Source organism: Microtus pennsylvanicus, chromosome 22 (assembly GCF_037038515.1).
Source record: "Microtus pennsylvanicus isolate mMicPen1 chromosome 22, mMicPen1.hap1, whole genome shotgun sequence".
Taxonomy (NCBI): Eukaryota; Metazoa; Chordata; class Mammalia; order Rodentia; family Cricetidae; genus Microtus; species Microtus pennsylvanicus.
Window position 1 is genome coordinate 13,591,865 of NC_134600.1, and position 10,318 is coordinate 13,602,182.

Here is a 10,318-nt window from a genome sequence, read left to right on the forward strand (position 1 = left end):
CTGTTCTCCAGGGCTGTAAAGAATAGCAGGCTGCTCTCTGCCTTTGCCATGCCCACCTCGCTGAGGAAGGCTTTGCAGCCACTGCCAGCTGAATCCTCCTCCCAGCTGCCTTGGTCACAGCCCAAGCCTGGGAACTCTGCTTACAGCCACCAGCCCGGCAGGTAGCAACTGAATGAAATGAGGAGGGGCTGGGAGGTGCTGGAGCCCAATTCCAAATGGCCTTCCCAAGCTGCTTGCAAGTTTCATAGAGAACAACTGCTCCCAGCTCCCAGTCCTAAGCTGTGGGAAGCTTGGGGTACTGCAATGCCCAAGCAGAGCTGGTTTTGCTGACGTATGCTGGTAGGATTTGCTGAAGAAGACAGGGCAGCAATGGTGAATGAGCTGAGCAGCCTACTTAAAGGGACATAGGCCGGAAGGCAGAGAAGCTTTTTCTTACCAGGACTAAGAAGATCAAAGAAGAAATCTTCTCGAGGTTTGGCCTGCTCAAGGTAATCGAGGTTGATGGCAAAACTGCCTTGTTGTTCAGAAAAGTCAGGGCATGGGGAAAATTACACTATGCATACAGACCCCAGAGTTCAGGACAGGTAAAAAGGATAAATAAAGACCCTTACCAAATTAGCCTTTGGAATCTGGCACTAGAGACTGGGTACAGCTCCTTCCCCTAGCCCTGTTCTGTGTACGAAACACACCGTCTCAGCTTGGACTAACTCCCTATGACATCCAATATCGGGGACTCCCCTCTTAGTTTCCTAAGGCCCCTCATGACCTATTTGCTCACAAACCCCAGCTGCAGGCGCGGTTGAAGGCTCTCCAGATCTCCAAGCCCAGGCATAGAGACCCCTGGCCACCCTGACACCTGGAAATCTCGCATTCATTCCAGAATTGACACCTGAGGTATATCCGGAGGGACACGAGGAAAGCTACAGCACCCAACAGCCAGAACAGCAGCTGCCCGCTCATGCCTGCAATCCATGCCTCCTCAAGCCCTTGCTTTGATACCCCTGCCCTTACCCCTAATTTCTGTCAACTAGTGGCAGAGCTAGCCTCCTGGGCTATCTGAGATTCATATCCCCCACAGCTGCCCCTGGAGGCTGGCAGACTTACCCCTGGAGAAAATATTTGGGCACAGGGGTCCAGAACATAGATACTTCCTGAAAACAATGCTCCATGTGGAGCACAGGGACCTGTGACATCTCCCCCACTTGTCTCCCAGGGGCGAGCTGTGGGACTGTCTCCATGGGTGTCGGGAAGGACTTGGGGCATGAGATAGTATTTAAAACCAAGTACTATCTGACCAGAGCCTGCTGCTGCCGGCCAGACTAGACCCTCCCTGAAAGGGCCCTAGCTATTCCTGCTGCTGTCCCCTGGACTAAGCTATTCCCCCTGCTTCTTTGCTGGCACCTCCCACCACCAGCCCGGGCACCCGGAAATCTCACACCCGTTCCAGGTTGGCAATTCTATGTACGTTCGAAGACACTAGTCTCAGAATCTTGGACTTCACTGGAAGGGTCCCTACACCTACTGCCCTCAAAGTGGACGGTATTACAGCCTGCCTGCCCCTCACATCAAGCCTGCACCTCCACAGAACGACCCAGGACTACTTAACCTGGACCCTGATTAACTTTGAGACTGGGCCAGCCTTAAGGCTAGCCACTGCAGTTCATCCCCTGGATGCCTGGTTCCCCCAGCTAACTTTTGACCTGTGAGTTTTAGCAAATTACTCTTGGGAGGATACTGAGCAAACCCCAGAAACTTTTATCCTGCATACAAATATTCTGAATGATATATTTGTCTGGGGGGGGGGAAGCAAACTCTGCAGTATGTGGGAGGGGGGCTAAAATATTTTATTATGCTGCTTGGGGATGTAAAACCAATGTCAATATCTCCTGGTTGAGGGTTAACAAAAAGGACTTACTCTCTTTTACCCATACCACACCAGAAAAAACAATCACTTTCACTGAGAAAAAAAAAAGAGCTAACCAGATAATAGGCAATACTTTATAGTTGTATGATTCAGAAAAAAAAGACATAGGGATTCTGTTCACCCTATGAGTTGTTGTAACACCTCCAATGACCATAGTACTAGGGCCCAACCCGGTATTGCCTGACCAGGGCCAGCTAGCCCCTGCCGAAGTAGCCCCCCTTGCCAGGGCCTTAGGCCCCACTCCTAATGCTAAGAACCCTTCTGCAACCCTTGCTCCACTGCTGGCAAGCTCTAATACAGGCCAGCGACTGTATAATCTGATAGTGAGAGCCTTTTCTTTGCTAAATAGTACTGACCCCAGCTTGACACAATCTTGCTGGCTATGCTTGTAAGCAGGACCTCCCTATTATGAGGGAATAGCCTCATCTGGCAGTTTCAACAATATCACCTCTCATACGTCCTATAATTGGGAACAAACCTAACTCTCCCAAGTCCCAGGACAACAGACCTGGTGCCTTCTATTGATCTATGATGGGCCTACAACACTGGTTTGTTAATCTCTGTGTATAGATCCAATTGGTCCTCCAAATTTACTAATATCTCAAGATTGAGATATTTGACCAAATAAGAGGAGGGAATGTAAGACTTTAAGACAATCCTGAAGCCATTTTTGACAATTCTGAATCCTCTCAGCCGCTGTGCCATAGTGCTTCCCCTCCTCCCCTGGGAACCAAGGACCTATCAGCTACACACGCACGTACTCAGTTCCTGAACAATTACCCATATACGTATGTTTTGATTCGGTCCCCTGGGAAACGGGGTCAAAATGACCTGTTACCTCATCTGATCTGGCAACAGCTCTCCAGTCAATTATTGGTAATAGCCCTTTCAAATCAGCCAATCAGAATAGTCAAAGAACAACCCCCCTTGCTTCTGTGGCCCCTTTAAAAGTTGACTGTACCAGCTATTCGGGGTCCCTCGGCTTCCCGAATGCTGGGGGACCCTGTCATGACAGAATTAATAAAATCCTCATGCGTTTGCATCGGCTGTGGTGTGTGAGATGGTCTCTGGGGGCGACTCCTTCTCAGTGTTTGGACGCTAGAGTCTAACAGTAGCAGCCTGTGCTTGCAAGTTTTTCTTAGGTCACAGGAGATTTGAAGGTTTGGGGGTGGAGTGGGACTTGTAGCTTACAGGGTGCAATAGAGAGGGTGGTGGATTTGGAGCACACTACCTGTAGGAATCTTACCAGCTGGCTGACTAGAGAAGCTGATGCAGGTGGGAGAGGGCCCAAGGTTTTGCGTGGAGCCAAGGGCCTTGAGAGTGGGTGCCTAGTGGGGTGTGTGCTCACACACCTCTTGTTCCACTGTGTGTCCTCTCAGTCTGTGCTTTAGAGTTCTTCTGAGGTCTGCAAATGAGTTTTTAATCTGTTTAGCAGCGTGGCTAGGATTAAAGCTGCATCTTTTTTGGCTGGCTGCACTGCATTCCATAGATTGCTGAGAGTCTAGCTTCACTAAGGAGGTACTGAAGAGAGACAGGTTTATTATCACAACTCTGGAGTTTCTAGGTCCATGAAGACACCAAGAAGCCTGCAGCTGACTGCTTATAAATACAGTTTAAATATTTCATGGTAGATCTTCCTTAAAGAACTATAAGGTTTCTGCCTTTAATGCTGAGTCAGGAACCCTCTCTTAAAGGAAATCTTCCTCTGCTAGCAAACAGAGCCCATGTGATACAATGCGCTACCACCAAGAAATTATCCCATTTCTCCTTAACTACATTTTACCTCTGAGATTTTTTCTTTTGCTTTTTATATATCTCTTTCCTTCTGACTCTGTAGCTGACCAGGTGGCTGGGTAGCATGCTCATGGACTCTTACTCTTCTTCATTTCTCATATTTTTGCAATTTTAGATATCTCTCCCTCTTTATTGTCTCTGCCCACAAGCCCTACATATTTCTTTCTCTTGTCTAGCCATTGGCTATTAAGGTCTATATTTGATTAATCAGGTGTTTTAGACAGGCACATTAACACAGCTTTATAGAGTTAAACAAATGAAAAAAATGAATGCAATACATCTTTGCATCATTAAACAAATATTCCACAGCATAAATGCATTTGACACATCTTAAAATCATATTCCATTACATGAATTAATTCATCACATACTCTAAGCAAGATCTGTGATTTATGTAAAATTTATAGTAACTGGGCTCTACCTACTAAAGATACATATGTCTTATTGTGACTTGAAAATCAGATTCTCGCCAGGCGATGGTGGTGCACGCATTTAATCCCAGCACTCGGGAGGCAGAGGCAGGTGGATCTCTGTCAGTTCGAGACCAGCCTGTTATACAGAGGTAGTTCTAGGACAGGCTCCAAAGCCACAGAGAAACCCTGTCTCGAAACACCAAAAAAAAAAAAAAAAGAAAAAAAAAGAAAGAAAGAAAATCAGATTCTCCAGCTGGGCGGTAGTGGCACATGTCTTTAATTCCAACACTTGGGGGCAGAGGCAGGCAGATCTCTGTGAGTTCAAGGCCAGCCTGGTCTACAAAATCTAGTTCCAGGACAGGCAGCAAAGCAATACAGAGAAACTATGTCTTGAAAAAGGAAAAGGAAAAAAGAAAATCAGAGTCTCTTTCCCAGCCACCCCAAAAGAAACCCTAGGGCTGGATGAGTTCAGAGAGGAATTCTACCAGAACTTCAATGAAGAGTTAACACCTATACTGCTCAAATTGACTGGGTAGAGTGAGGAATATATCGTGGGAGGGGACAGGAGCCCACAGCATTCAATCTGAGTCTTCATGGAGACACAATCTTGCCCACTTTGGTCTGAGGATTCAGTAGACATAAAAGATCTCTGACTCCTTTACTTCTCTGATCTTTCAGAATTTATTCCAATATCTGACTCTGTCTTTTTATAATAAAGAACAATTAGATGTTGTACTAGAGTGATATGTAAAATAAATTTCATCAAACCATTTACTTTCAAAAATCCCACAAAAGTTTCTTAGGTATATTGATTTTTAGAGTCGACATCATTATTAACACTTAGTTTTAGAGTGTTTTATTCCAATTTTATCCCTTCAGGTTTAGCTACTGAAGCATGCACACATACCTCTGAAAATCCATTAAGTATAGATGACACTAGATGAGACCTCCATTTAGAAAGTAATGGTGAATTTCATTCTGTATGTTAAATGTATTTATTTTATGTTATGTGCATCATGCTTTGCATTCATGGATGTCTGTGCGGTAGTGTCATGTCCTCTAGAACTGGAACTATAGACAGTTGTGAGCTTCCATGTGGTTGCTGAGAACTGAGCCGAGTTCCTCTAGTAGAGCAGGCAGTGAGTGCTCTTAACCACAGTACCATCTCTCCATTGCCATCATTCAAGTACAATTCTAAATGTGGCTTTAGAACAGGAGACAGAGTTTACTTTCCCATGCTTTGGTGGTACAAGCTTTGATTTTCCTTGTAAGTGTCAATTTCCTTGACATTTCTATTTTAATAGACACATGAATGTAAAAATAAACTAATAGGTAAATCACTTTCCACTAACAAATACCTCTCAACTTGATTAAAACAAATAACCAAATCTTGCGTAGATCTAATGCCTCATACTGTTTTATAGTTTTCTCTTGTCAGAAATAGCACTCAGTCCTTTGCTTCACTGTTTGACTTTTTTTTTACCTTATTATATTGGACCCTAGTGTCCAATCACTGAGAAGGAGGAGGAGGAGGAGGAGGAGGAGGACGAGGAGTTACCCCAAGAGACCATCTCTCATGACAGCTGATGTAAAAGCATGAAAATTTTATTAATTCCATCATGACAGGGTCTTCCAGCAGTCAGGAGGCCAGAAGACCGTGAATGTATGGAACAGGCTATTTTTAAAGGGGAAAACCATAGAAGGAAGGGGTGTCTGGGGGGTGTTCTTTAACTATTATGATTGGCTTATTCAAAAGGGCAAATACCAATAATTGGCTGGAGAGTGGTTGCCAGATGAGGTGAGGTAAAGGGAAACTTCTGAGGGTCACTTTGCCCCTTCCCAGGGACTAAGTCAAAACATCAGTAACTGAGTCAACACCTAAGGGTTATCTTGCCCCTCCCTATTCAGGGAGATGGAAAGTTCCCAACACCTCTCAGTACGTGCTTGTAACATCTCATAATGCTTAGCTGTTATGTTGGTTCCCAGGGGAGGTGGGGAAGTACTGAGAGTTGTCAGAAATGGCTTCAGAATTGTCTTAAACATCTACAATTACAGTATAAAGGGTTATTGTCTTAAAATGTTTATAATGTGATACTAAACTTTTTGCTAAAATGTTTCTGATGTGTAGTTAGAGTATAAATAGAAAAATTAGAAACTAAAAGTTTAAAAATTTAATTGACTGGAACTCACAGTATATTAGTCAGGGTTCTCTCGAGTCATGGAACTTATGGACTAAATCTCTCTCCATTCATCTATCATATCTATCTGTCTGTCCATCAATCCATCCATCCACCCACCCACCCACCCATTCACCCACCAACCCACCCACCCATCCATCCATCATCTATCTATCTATCTATCTATCTATCTATCTATCTATCTATCTATCTATCTGTGTTCATATGGGGATTTTTTTGGAATAACTTTCAGAGTGCAGTCCAAAAATGGCTGTCAGTGAATGGAAGGTTCAAGAATCTAGCTCAGACCCACCAGACTGGGTGTCTCAGCTGTTTTGTGTATATGCTGGAATCCCAAAGTAGACTTCACTGACAATGAAGGAATACATGTGCTGACAAGGTGAGGAAATGCAGCGATGTCAGAGTCCACAGGACTGTACAGGGAATGCACATGTGACAGAGCACTAGGCAGATCCACAGGAAGTGTATACATCCACCCAAACATGGAGCAACCCATTTTTCTGAGCTGTGGGAATACTTCTCTTTTGGAAAAGTCACTGTCGTACCTGTGTTAATTTGTGGAGCCATGATTCTTCCCTTTGAAATGGGATTTGTTCCCAAAACACCTCAGCAGTGTGAGTTCTCTGGGCAATGGTGTGAACTTGCCTCCCCACAACAGTGGGATTTAGAGTGATAACATTCATTCCTTTTTCCAACAGTCAAATTGACATTTGTCAGTCCCACAAATTTACCCTCTAACAGACCACATAGAAATTTCTATAGAAGGCAGGCCTTGAGCAGTAAGACAGCATGCCCCACCTTTGCTAAAAAACAAATCTGGGCATTCCCAAAACTGGTTATCACAAAGAGATTAGATAAGGAGAATGGGTGGATTCAGGATTTAGGCTTGTTTATTAACCTTATCTAACGATTTGGAATATTGGCACTTCCCCTTGAATGCTGGCTCTTTCCTGGGTCAGGTCACGTGTTCAGGTGTACTGCTGTGTCAGGTTCTACCTGCCTGTTTTTGTCATTCTGATATGCCTATTATCATTGTTCTTGCTTGGGGAATATTCCAACTATGTCTGTAAAGACTAGAAGCCTTGTGGAGATCAACCTTTACTCTTACAGTTCTTCTCTTCACTACTTCTACTTCTTCCTTTTACTCTCCTTTTTTATCCTTTTCCTTCCTCTCAGTTTCTTCCCCTTCTCCTTCTTTTCTTTCCTTTACCATTCTTCAGTTCATTTCTTTACCCTTGCATGAAAACTAAAGAAGATGCAGTGGTAATGTACTTCAGTTTAACTTTTACACTCAGATCCTTGCCTGTTGTACACATCCAATTCTAAGCACTCTGGGGTTACTGAGGCTGGCACTCAAGGCTCCCTGGTAGAGAGAAATAATACCCCATGTTTCTTCTTCCACTGTCCTTCCAGCAGAAGGTGGGACACAAATTGAAGGTGTGCCTTCTAGCTTCAAGATCTAGATCAAAGTTGAGTGTCATCCCTTCTTACTATTTGGATCATTGGTCTGTTGTCCTCCTCCCTTAAGGTACAGATCACAACTGTGCCCTCCAGTTTTGAATTGTAGTTCATTCCTGATATAATAAAGTTGAAAACCAAGAACAATTGTCATAATGAATCCATTGTCAACATGGCATACAATCATATCACCTTATTAATTTCCAAATGAAAATCAATAACCGGGTTGTAATTATGACTAAACATAACATAATTATGTCAAATAAAAATGGTTATAAATCTAGAATAGTGGCAATGTCTCTTGGAGAATATCTTTCTAGTATCTCAAACTTCTGATAACCACAAATATTCTCTTAATTAATGTTGAAACATATGATAAGGAAATTTAAAGGACAGAAATAACTTTACAAATGCATTATCAACAAAATACAACAGAAACACTCATATCAGTTAAAGTTCTCGTTGCTGGAATAGTCACGTGACTTTAGATGTATTTAGAACTGCCAGACTCTGCTGCCCATTCTGTATTTCTCCCAGCCTCTGCAAGCACTTCACAAGGTCTTGGGTCTTTTCCTAGAAAAGTGACCCATGCCTTCATTCCTGATGAATGTGTGACCTTTGTCATACTTATTAGATTACACTGTTTTTGTTTCTCATTTATCTTAATGACAAGTCCTGGTATCACAAGGAGATGCCCTAAAAGATCTCCTGCATTCTGGACATATTATCCTTCTTATCTCTATTGTGAAGAGACAATCCAATTTCCCCATGATAATCTGGATATATCACCCTGCCTAAAGTTGTTATTCTTTCGTTAGTCTATTGGTTTAAGAGCATTTGAACCCCAAATGTCCTTTTCACAGAGGAAGTTTCTCAGTGTAGTCACCCTGCCAGCAGGTTGGTGACTGGTCACCCTAGTAATGGTGTCATATATGGGGCTAAGTTTTGGTGTCTGCTGATGTGTGATATGGCAACTCAGCAAAAGCTGTAACCAAGTCAGCCATGATGAGTGCAAGTCCATGTTGTTGAACCCATGCCTGTCTCCCATTTTGTCAATATGGCCACTTTGGTCATGGGCCCATTGGACACTGACATGACTATCTGGAAAAAGAGGCTGATTGTACACGGAAGAGTCATCCTGTCTACTTGAATATGGAACTCCTCCTCAGCTGCATTCACCTTTTGATCAGCATTTACATGGAATACACGGATCTTTATTCCCCTTTCCCTTTCACAGAGATTAATCACATCCTCCTTCCTTAGATGTCTTCTCTCACCAATTTTCTAATTATGCTCTTTACTAATCCCTCAGCATCCAGTCAAACCACTGGATAAAGTTTATCAATCAGTGCATTGTTAGTTGTTAATTAGATCATTTCTCCTTCCAAATAAACCACATTCAAATGTGTATTGTTTGATTTTCTGCCCACTGTGAACATTGCCTTTCACAAGCATCTTTCAGGGTTGTCCCAGCCAGGGATTGTAATCCTGCAGCTGCCTAATTCTGGGTGGTTTGTGCATGATGTATTGAACCATCAGCCAGGGCCTAGTCGTCTCTTCCTCATTCAACCAATCATAGGGAATAGACTATAGGTGTATGCTTGACAGCAGAAGGCATAGTAACAGGAGTAGAAACCATTGGAAGTTGGGTATTTCTTCATGTATCTTCCTTGTGTCTTCAGGACCTACATGGTCCTGATCTCTAATATACCACATCCATTTGATAACAGGTTGCAGGTGTACATGTCCTACTTTATAACTTGATAGATCAGTAATATTCAGCTCATGATGGGCATTTCACATCACTTGGTAAGGTGGTTACTGCAATGGATTAAGCCACATATGGTTGGTACTTCTAGGTTCTAGGGGTCATGCAGGGGCAGACAAGCCCTCAGGCACCTGGGGATGTTAAAGGCCCCCTCCTGCATGATCCACGTATGACTCAGCTAAGCCCTTGCCCGCTTCCATGAGCCCCATCATCTGCATATGATGGAGCCATGTCAACCCCTGTGTGCATGCACCAGGAAGCTTTTAAAAGCTGGATGAACAATTCTCCTCCCTGTCTCTTCACAATGACTTCCCAGGCCTTTGCATGACCCCTCTAATAATCTCCTAAGAGTGTTTTTTGTGTGTTCTGTGTTTCCTTCTTGGTAAGAAAAAATCCTAAGATTGCGCAGCTCTACTAGAACAAAGTCCAATTAGGTGAAATAAAACCAAATCAAAATATCCATCATTTTATTAAGTACAGCGCCCTCTACTGGATGATCTCATGTTGGGAATCAGGACAGGGGGGGAGCCCATTCAAACTGGGAACCAAGTGTTTCTCCTCTAGGATCCCACCTAAATATGCTGTGGGAGAGTTCCTGACTCCTCCATGGGGGATCAGTACCTGGTATGTTGGGATTTGGAGTCCAGGATAATGCAACTCCCAGGCCAGGGGGTACTGGGATGAATGCCAGGGGCTGGAGGCTAAGCTCCAGACTTAACACTTCTCACTTGTGCCAAGTAATTTCATTGACCCACTGTCAAAT